Below are 10,077 nucleotides of genomic sequence, written 5' to 3' on the forward strand. Positions count from 1 at the left end.
GTTATTGTCTTCAGTCAGCGTCCCTTTGTCTCCTGTTAGTCACTATTGAGCACGTTGCATCAGAGGTCCTGCTGCTGTTCACTTTTACTTTTATATTTTTTATATAACTAGTTGTGTTAGTTTATTTTTGCTAATGTTGTTGTTTGCTGCAACTTGAGTAAGAGTGTAACGCAATTTCAATTTCTATGTATGTCCTGTACATATGCAGAATTGACAATAAAATCAATCAATCAATCAATCAAGGTACTCAGTGGCCATGAGATACCAGCCGTCAATGTCCAGGACCCTCCGGATGGTCCGGTGGAGCCCAGCCTTTCTCATGGACCCACTGCACAAAGGCTGCGGGCAAGTCAGCTACAGATGCCACATCCTGTGAGGTATCCACAGGAACAGCCGACAAGGGAAGAAGGGGCCGGGGGATGCAGGAGGCTGGTTGTAGACCGGCGGGGGCCGGGGAGGGCACCACCACAGGCCGAGGTCAGTGGTGAGGCGAGACCTCCCCATGTGGTCCCTCACAAACAGCGTCCGGCCGATCCACTCCTGATGTTCAGCACTGAGAGCGGCCCTCCAGGACTCGGGCAGCAACTGCAGAAACAAGACGAGAGCTTCAACATCCCATAAAGCCTGTGACAGTAAACTGGTTTAATGTCCGTTAGCTCACCTCAGCATCATCAGGAGTCGGCGGAGGGTTTCCTCCAGAGGGGGTGTCCTCCCTTGTGTTGGGCTCTGGAGGTCGATCGGGCTGCTGGGAGGCTCTGTCCTCCTGTATGGCCTCCAGCAGCTCCTCGTCAGCGGGCTCTAGTGGCAGGGAGGTGGCAGCAGGACGTGGCTGTCTGGCAGAGGCTGAAGGAGAAAACAAATGTTTCAGTAACAAACTTCAGTGTTTTCTGCAATCAATCACTCACTCACTCACTCACTCACTCACTCACTCACTCACTCACTCACTCACTCACTCACTCACTCACTCACTCACACACACTAATGAACACACACACACCCAGACACACGTGGAAGAAGTGGATGCAGACGAATAAGCAAGCATGATTCAAGGTTACAAAGAGGTAGATCATGGATGGAGCCGGGTGTGTCACTACAAGACAAGACAATGGCACGAGTGGGCGGCTTTTATCTACAGGCAAAGTGACGAGGCTAGTTAGTGATTAGTGGGTTACATGCAAAGCATTTACTGGAGTCAGACTTACTGTTTCACCTCTGGTTCATCTTGCTGTTGGAACAGTTTTGAAATACAATGGGAAACATTTTTATTATTTTTTATCGTTTTGGTGAACAGTCCAACCAAAGAGAAATGATGTGGTTGTCACTCACACTTCTCCATGGCAGCAGTAGGTCTGATGACCAGCTTCGGATTCACCGGCTCCACGGGCGCCAGTGAGGAGAGAGCTGGTCTGGATGTTCTGCTGCCGGCTGGAAACCAAAACATGAAAAACAAAATTACATCATCTAAGAGAAAACAGCTGCAGTACTTCTGCATTTGACCTCACCTGGAATTGCAGGCCGTGTGGAGGAGCTTGAGCTGATTTTCTTCAGCGTGGCCTGCAACTCCACCCCAGACAGAGAACGCCGTGTGGACACAGAGGATGCAAACCTGAAGCAAGACAGCAATCATGTTGTTCTACTCAAGCAAAGCTTTAAGAAGCTTTTTTTTTTAAGCTTTAAGACCCAGTGAATTTTGAAATTTAGAAATTATACAATGACTAATAATATGTAATACTATTATTAATATGTATGTATAGTATGTAATAATAATGTAATATGTAATTCAATAATATATTACGTGCATAAAAAATTTAAATGATACAAACTGTTTTGCCATCCTCGAGTGCAGCGCTGAGACAGACGCTGCTCCTGATGCCGTGCCAGTAGCCGTGGTCATGCCGGTGGCTGTGGCCATGGCGCTGGCACCGGCGGGCCTCTGTGTGTCTTGGCGCCGAACATAGCCCACGGCTTTCTCCATCTGGGAGCCCGTGAAGTCCTCCGCAGGTAGTTGACAAACCTGCGTGGATGAGACATAATGTCAGCTGACTTTTGACGTTGCAGCAGACACTCAGCATACACAGTTTCCAGAGCTCTGTCATACTTTATCTTCTTGTCCTCCCCAGAGTCGTAGAGGCTCTCCAGGGTCTCATATTTAAAGTCCACAAAGCCAACAAGAGCCTGTCCCTCCTGACCCGGCAGAAGGGACTTGGCATGCACCTCCTTAAACGCCCAGTGAAACCTGACCGCCTCGACAAAGTCAGGGAAGGCCGAGGCGTAGCGCAGGAGGACATCCTGAAGGTAAACAAGGTATAACAACTGAAAACGGAATAGAAACACATCAGAATTAAAGAGAAAATGCTACCTTGTTAGCCATGAGGGGAGACTGAGACCCTGTTCTCTCACGCTCCTCCTGGTGGGAGGCCACAAGATTTATGGCGTAGCCCACGTCGTTGCTGAGCACCCACAGGAAGGTTCTGCCCCGGTACTTTCCAAACTGCAGGGCAGACCTGCTGAGGACGAGGATGGGGTTGGAGGCATCCCCCACTCTCTGACGACGTGGGCCCTTGCGTCCGCCTCCACCTCCTCTGCGGATTTGGCTCTGTAGGTTCCCTCTTGGGAACCCTGCCTCTGAGTCTCACTGGAGGCCCTCAGGATCAGGGTTCCATTGGGCGCCCTTCTAAAAGTAGGATGTTGTTGGGACTAAAAGCATTGTATTACAATAACAATAACATCATGAGAGAACAACAGGAATGGTAGCATCAATATAACCATCATAACAGCATTCCAGTCAATGTCATAATGAAGATCAACTCACAGCCATGTTCAAGCAACTTGTGACAATTTCAGTCAGTCAGTGATGAAGCTAAAAAAAAAATACATATATGAAAAAAAGTAAACATAACAGGAGGGTGAGGCACAGCACTTAAACAATAATATCATTAACCAATATCCACTTATCAATATAAATTATGATCAACTATGCAAACCCTCGTCTCTCCATCCCTCCTCACACTTTAAATGGAAAAAATACTCGGGCAATAAAAAGCAGTCTAAACCCAGGAACTTTTGTTTTGCTCCTTTGAAGCAGCATGTAAAAGTCACGTCGTCCCGTTATATTGCGTCGCCCCGATATAAACACGCGTACAACATTAGCTCATCACACGTTAACGGCACCGTTTCCCAGACAGCGCAACACGGCGTTGCACTTCATCCTTGAGCTAATGCTTAATAAAAGCAGAAATATTAGGTCCTTAAAGCGATTTATAAACCGAACCGACCGGACGACAGACCGACGGGGCAAGCTAAGCTAGCTAGCCAACGAGCTAAGTTAGCACCGCCGACGGGCTTAAAAACTACCGTGAAACCATGTTCATGCTGACGATTTCTCCTCTTACCGATACAGCTTCCGTGTCCAGTTTCGAATTTCAATGCCGAATGAGCCGGGCTTGTGATTGGTTCCTCGAATTGGAACGAGCGAGGCTTGTGATTGGGCGCCTCAACCGGGATTCTCGAAATGAGACGGGCAAGGCTTCTGATTGGACGGAGCCGGCCAGGGCAATACGCGACGCTGATTGGCCAAAATTGAAACACTTGGCAGAAATTGAAATGAAGAAGATGGTTTTCACGTAGGCGCAAGACACTGAACCCCTCATAGCCTCTGATGTGTGAATATGATCTGAAAGCACTGATTAGTCTTTTTAGAATGCTTTGTTCAATTAGCTTTGTAGAGATCTAGTAGAGTGTTGTATAAATGGGTAAATGAGGGCACAGATTGTAGTGTAAAGCGCTTTGAGTATCTTGAAATAAGATGGAAAGGCGCTATATAAGTACAGTCCATTTACCATATAATAAAACAAACAGTACAAGCCATATGACTGTGAAATATAAAATAAACTGTGACAATTACAATAAGACTATATCATTTTATATTGATATAGTCTCGTTTTATATCCATCCATCTATCTATCCATCCATCCATTATCTTCTGCTTATTCCAAAGACGGGTCGCGGGGGCAGCAGCTTGAGCAGGGAGACCAAGACATCTCTTTCCACAGCCACCTCTTCCAGCTCTTCTGGGAGGATTCCAAGGCGTTCCCAGACCAACCGAGAGACAAAGCCTTTCCAGCATGTCCTGGGTCTTCCCCGGGGTCTCCTCCCTGTTGGACAGGCCCGAAGCACCTCCCATGGGAGGTGCCCAGGGGGCATCCTTATCAGATGCCCGAACCACCTCAACTGGCTCTTATCGACGTGAAGGAGTAACGGTTCTACTCTGAGTCTCTCCCGGATACCTGAACTTCTCATCCTATCTCTAAGGAAGAGTCCAGCTATCCTGCGGAGAAAACTCATTTCATCTGCCTGTATCCACGATCTCATTCTTTCAGTCACTACCCAGAGCTCATGACCATAGGTGAAGGTAGGAACATAGACCGACCGGTAAACAGAGAGCTTTGTCTTACAGCTCAGCTCTCTCTTCACCACAACAGACCGATACAGAGTCCGCAATACTGCAGATGCTGCACCAATCCGTCAACCTCACACTCCATTCGTCCCTCACTCGGGGGACAAAATCCCAAGATACTTGAACTCCTCCCCTTGAGGCAGAACCTCACCCTCGACCTGAAAAGAGCAATCCACCCTTTTCCGGTTTGGCCGCAGATTTGGAGGTGCTGATTCTCATCCCAGCTGCATCACACCCGGCCTTGAACCGCTCCAGTGAGAGCTGAAGATCACGGCACGATGACGCCAACAGGACCACATCATCTGCAAAGAGTGGAGATGGAATCCTGAGGCCACCAAACCGGAAACCCTCCGCCAGCTGGCTGCACAGAGAAATTCTGTCCATAAAAGTTATGAACAGAATCTGTGACAACAGGCAGCCCTGGCGGAGTCCAACTCCCACCTTGGGATCCAACTTACTGCCGGAAATGCGAACCAAACTCTCGCACCGCTTGTATAGGGACTGAACAGCCCGTAACAACGGCCTCCAATCCCATGCTCACGGAGCACCCCCACAGTGTACCCCGAGGAACACGGTCGAATGCCTTCTCCAAGCCCACAAAACACATGTAGACTGGATGGGTTAACTCCCATGACCCCTCAAGGACCCTAGTGAGGGTAAAGAGCTGAGCCAGTGTTCCACGGCTAGGACGGAACCCACTTCATTCCTCCTGGATCTGAGTTTCGACCAACAATCGGACTCGCTTCTCCAGTAACCCTGAATAGACCTTACCAGGGAGGCTAAGGAGAGTGATGCCCCTATGAATGGAGCACACCCTCCAGTCCCCTTTTTTGAAGAGGGGAACCACCACCCCAGTCTGCCAATCCAGTGGCACTGCCTCCGATGTCCACACAATGTTGCAAAGGCGTGTCAGCCAAGACAGTCCCACAACATACAGAGTATTACAAAGGCGTGTCAGCCAAGACAGCCCCACAACATCCAGAGCCTTAAAGAAATCAGGGTGAATTTCATCCACTCCTGGAGCCCTGCCGCCTCGGAGCTTTTTAACTACCTCGGCGACCTCCGCCACGGCTATGGACGTATAAACCCCAAAGTCCCCCGACTCAGCTTCCTCCATGGAAGACGTGCCAGTGGGATTGAGAAGGTCCAAGAAGTATTTCTTCTACCTCCCGACGACATCACTGGTTGAGGTCAACAGCACCCCACCTTCACTGAACAGTAAAGTGCTGCTTTCCCCTCCTCAGCAGTTTGTGCGCCTGAATAATCCTAGGAGCTATACTATCGGGAGCAATTGCCCCTGGTAGGGTCTCCCAAGGCAGATTGGTCCTAGGTGACAGGTCAGACAAAAAGCGATTCAGAAGATTTTTTTATGGACAAAACAAAACAAGGAACTCAGTGTCCCTTGCCCGAACGTGTGTTACCGAGGCCCCACCCTGGAGCCAGGCCTGGGGGAGGGGCTCGTTGGCGAGCGCCTGGTGACTGGGTCTCTACCCACGGGGCCTGGTCGAGCTCAGCCCGAAGGAGCAGCATGGGTTTGCCTTTCTGTGGACCCTCCACCTGTAGGAAGGGCCATAAAAGTTGGGTGCATGATGCTTTGGGCAGTGGCCAAAGGAGGGGACCTTGGCGCTCTGACCCTGGCTTACCAAAGATGGCTCATTTTATATCGCATTTTAAATCATCTTGATATTTTTAAAGTAACAATATATCGCCCAGCCTTAGCCCTGAATCTACCAACTGTTAAAGATTATTATTATTGTGGGCGACTGTGGCTGAGTGGTTAGAGCAGTCGTCCTTCAATGCGAGAGTTGAGGGTTCAAATCCACCAGCAGTCACATGTCAAAATGTCCCTGGGCAAGACACTGAACCCCTCATAGCCTCTGATGTGTGTCCCATAAGTGTATGAATGTGATAAAAGCACTGATTAGTCTCTTTACAATGATTTGTTCAATTAGCTTTGTAGAGATCTAGTAGAGTGCTGTATGAATGGGTAAATGAGGACACAGATTGTAGTGTAAAGAGCTTTGAGTATCTTGAAATAAGATAGAAAGGCGCTATATAAGTACAGTCCATTTATCATTTACCATCTTTTTGAATGGAATTATGGAAGTTAAACAACTTTTGCATGATATTCAAATTTTTTGGAAAGGGTCTGTATGTCTCTCTGTTGCTTTTGCCTGTGCCCTTTCTCCTCATGTTTCCTTCCCCTTTTCTTGTCTATGCGATAAGGGCAGTGCTTCATACACTTCTGCCTACCCTTCAGATGGCTGTACAGAACATAATTCTGCTGTACTTAACTGCAATGACAATAAAGTTGATTCTAATTCTGGAGGGATTTTCCACTCATTTTGACGTGGGCTTCTGTATAAAAGTTATAAACAGTTATTATATTACCTACTGTATGTGGTTTTTTGAAGATTGTTCTTTCTTAGAACTTTTTATAATTTTTTTTTTTTTTTTTTGTAAATGCTAAAACTATGCAGTAGCATCTAGCTGTACCACTTCTGTAGCAGCCTCACATCACTTCTGGCAGAAAATTCAAAATATGTTTACCAAAATTACATGATGATGAATATTTAGGCAAAAGTTTATGAAAAAAAAATTAAGGACAAAAAAAGTCCATTTTGGAAGTGTATCTGCTCAGCCTGTGTGAGAAGCTACTAATGATTGTAATGGTTAGTTCGAGAAGACCCATTTCCAAAGTGGAATTTGCCATCTTAAAACAACTTTTAACTTTTAAAATTTCATAGATATTCTCTATCTACCCACCGGAGTTACCACCTGAGTTATGGCTAAACCCTACTGCAGCCTCTCCTCCAAGGGGTATAATGAACTAACCTACACTTAAGTATTACCCAGAGTTACTACTGGTCAGTTCTTCTTAGGTTGTGTTGAAGGTGACTCACCTAGATTTGTTGACGACCTCCTTCTGTGAGCCAGGGTAACTCATATTCATGGCCGCCCACCGTCGTTGTAGAATGGCTATTCTTATTGATCTGGTTCTTTTTAGAATCTAGGGATAAGATTCCAGGATGTTGTTTAAATATTCAAAGCTGAGAAAACCTCCGTCTTTAGTTATAATTGTAGTGAACTAAGCCTCAGGTCAAATCTGGCCCTGAGGGCCTTCCTGGGACAAGAACTGTCATTTCATTGATTTGAGTCCAGAAACACAAAATTAAGTTCATCCAGAGACTTTCTAAGTGTGTCCTGCACTGATCAATTGAAAGAACACTCTCTTTTTTATTATCATTACTATTTTACAAATGTCTTGATAATCAAAGTGTGTTTAGTTCAAACCATTTTAAATGTTGAAGTGAACTACTCATTTTAAATCAACTGTGAAACAGTATTAATGATTTTTAATCCTCATTCAAAGTAGAAATCTAGTTAATGTCTGTTACAGAGTAATTATTCATTTTCTTGATCTTCTGTCTGAAATGAGCAAGTTGTAAGTCGGTCCAAGGTCGGAGACAAACGCAAACAAGTTTGTTGGAACGAACTGTCATGTTTTTAAATCCTCTCAGACATAAATAGAGAAGCTGGCACCTGTTTCCTCCCAACTCGCCTAAACATTTCTCTTGTCTGTCTCAAAAACATTTTCTGTCTGTTCCAAAACATTTTTCTGTTTTTCTGACTTCTAGTGACCTCTTACGTCACAAAAACACACCCCTGATTAGCTCTTTCAGCCAATCAGGACTTCCCAAATGAACCGGAAACAGAACTCTTTAAATGTCAACACTTCCTAGTTCCAGCCAGTGCGGTGGGTGAGCAGTTCAGTTCGGAGAGCAGAACCGAACAGAAAAGTTGCTGGAGAGAACAGGAGGTTCCAGACATGATCCGAAGTTCTTCCGAGTCTTGTGGGAATTATGGAATCTTCCACATCTGAGTGGAGCCTCTGACGGACTTACTCCTCATGTGAGTCCACCCGTGAGGTGAACGTGTGTCAAACGAAGTTCCGTCACTACTTCGGACGATTCACAGCTGTTCCTACGGAGACGCTGGAAAGGTGGCGTTAAATGGAACTCCGTACCAGTGGAGACATCTTCTACAGGTAAAGAGTCGATTTCCACTACCTAAGTGTACTGAGGGGAAGCTGGGATCTAATGGAGAGTGCCGTTCTGATACAGACACATATTCCCTCATCCATCCTTTCTCTCCATTTAAACTTCATTTCCCATCTTTAAAACTCTTCTATCTTGCCAGTAATCATCCAGATATTTTCAGAAATGTCTGTTGTAATTAAGCTGTGTTATTGCTTCAATCAGAATAATCACGTGTACAATGTTTGATGTTAAACTTTGATTCTGTTAATAAATGACCACATTCATTTGATGGGTCAAAGAAAATTAACGTCTCACGTCACTGATCTCTGTCACATATCTGTCAAGTAGCTCGAAAAAGAAAGAACCCGTTTAAATTAAGTATAATATCAGGTACTTGAACTAGTCCAGATATTATAACATGTAGTGGAGCTCCGAAGCTAATGAAGCTAACCGACCTGTCTCACTACATAATAATAAACCTCTTCTTCTTCTTTCGGCTTTTCCCTCTTCAGGGGTCACCAAAGCGAGTCATCCTCCTCCACCTCACTCTGTCCTCTGCATCCTCTGTCCTCACTCCAACTACCTTCATGTCCTCTCTAAATGCATTCATATATCTCCTCTTTGATTGATTGATTGATTGATTGATTGATTTTATTGTCAATTCTGCATATGTACAGGACATACATAGAAATTGAAATTGCGTTACACTCCTACTCAAGTTGCAGCAAACAACAACATTAGCAAAAATAAACTAACACAACTAGTTATATAAAAAATATAAAAGTAAAAGTGAACAGCAGCAGGACCTCTGATGCAACGTGCTCAATAGTGACTAACAGGAGACAAAGGGACGCTGACTGAAGACAATAACGTGATGAGAGGTAGATAATGGATGTGCAAGGCCAGAGTAAACAATAGTGCAATATAAAGTATAAACCTGAGAAACTTAGTAAAGTGAAGGTGTGCATACCGGTTCTATATAGAGTCACAGTTATGTACTGATGAGGTGATTAAGTGGAAATGACAATACCAGAATTACTAGAATAGACAGGACGAGTTGATCATAACAGTAGTGCAAAATATAATGCAATAAACAGTAGAGTGAGCTTGTAGGCTGTTAAAGTGACCGAGTTCATAAACTATTCATGAAAATAAATAAATGTCCCAGAGCAGATTTGAAGGGGGGGGTGAGGGGGGGGGGGGCCAGGAAGCTGAGTTGGTGTGGGCAGGGTGGCAGAAGTGGGAGAGGGGGCTGAGGGGGGGCAGGCAGAGAGTTCAGCATCCTCACGGCCTGATGGACGGAGTTGTTCCACAGTCTGCTGGCCCTAGAACTGAGGCTACGCAGTCTCCGCCCTAATGGCAGCAGGTTGAAGAAGCAGTGTAGCGGGTGGTCAAGATCTCCCACCCAGCAGAGGGCTTTACTTCTGAGGCGAGAGCTGTGGAGGTCCTGAAGGCAGGGGAGAGAGGTGCCAATGATCTTCTCAGCTGTCCTCACGATCCGCTGGAGGGATTTGCGGCAGGATGCTGTGCAGGCCCCGTACCACACAGTGGAGCAGCTCATCAGGATGCTCTCGATGGCCC

The 10,077-nt window shown here is 45.9% G+C and overlaps 1 long non-coding RNA gene across 1 annotated transcript; it reads right to left on the reverse strand.

Moving 5' to 3' along the window:
- Positions 1-801: 801 nt before the first annotated feature.
- On the reverse strand, positions 802-1,350 carry LOC119426954. Its single transcript, XR_005187642.1, has 3 exons — positions 1,327-1,350; positions 1,203-1,225; positions 802-843 (listed from the first exon to the last, which is right to left on the reverse strand). It is a non-coding gene; the product is annotated as an uncharacterized LOC119426954 (long non-coding RNA).
- Positions 1,351-10,077: the final 8,727 nt, after the last annotated feature.

This window comes from Nematolebias whitei, chromosome 21 (genome assembly GCF_014905685.2).
Source record: "Nematolebias whitei isolate Nwh7 chromosome 21, NemWhi1, whole genome shotgun sequence".
Classification (NCBI taxonomy): Eukaryota; Metazoa; Chordata; class Actinopteri; order Cyprinodontiformes; family Rivulidae; genus Nematolebias; species Nematolebias whitei.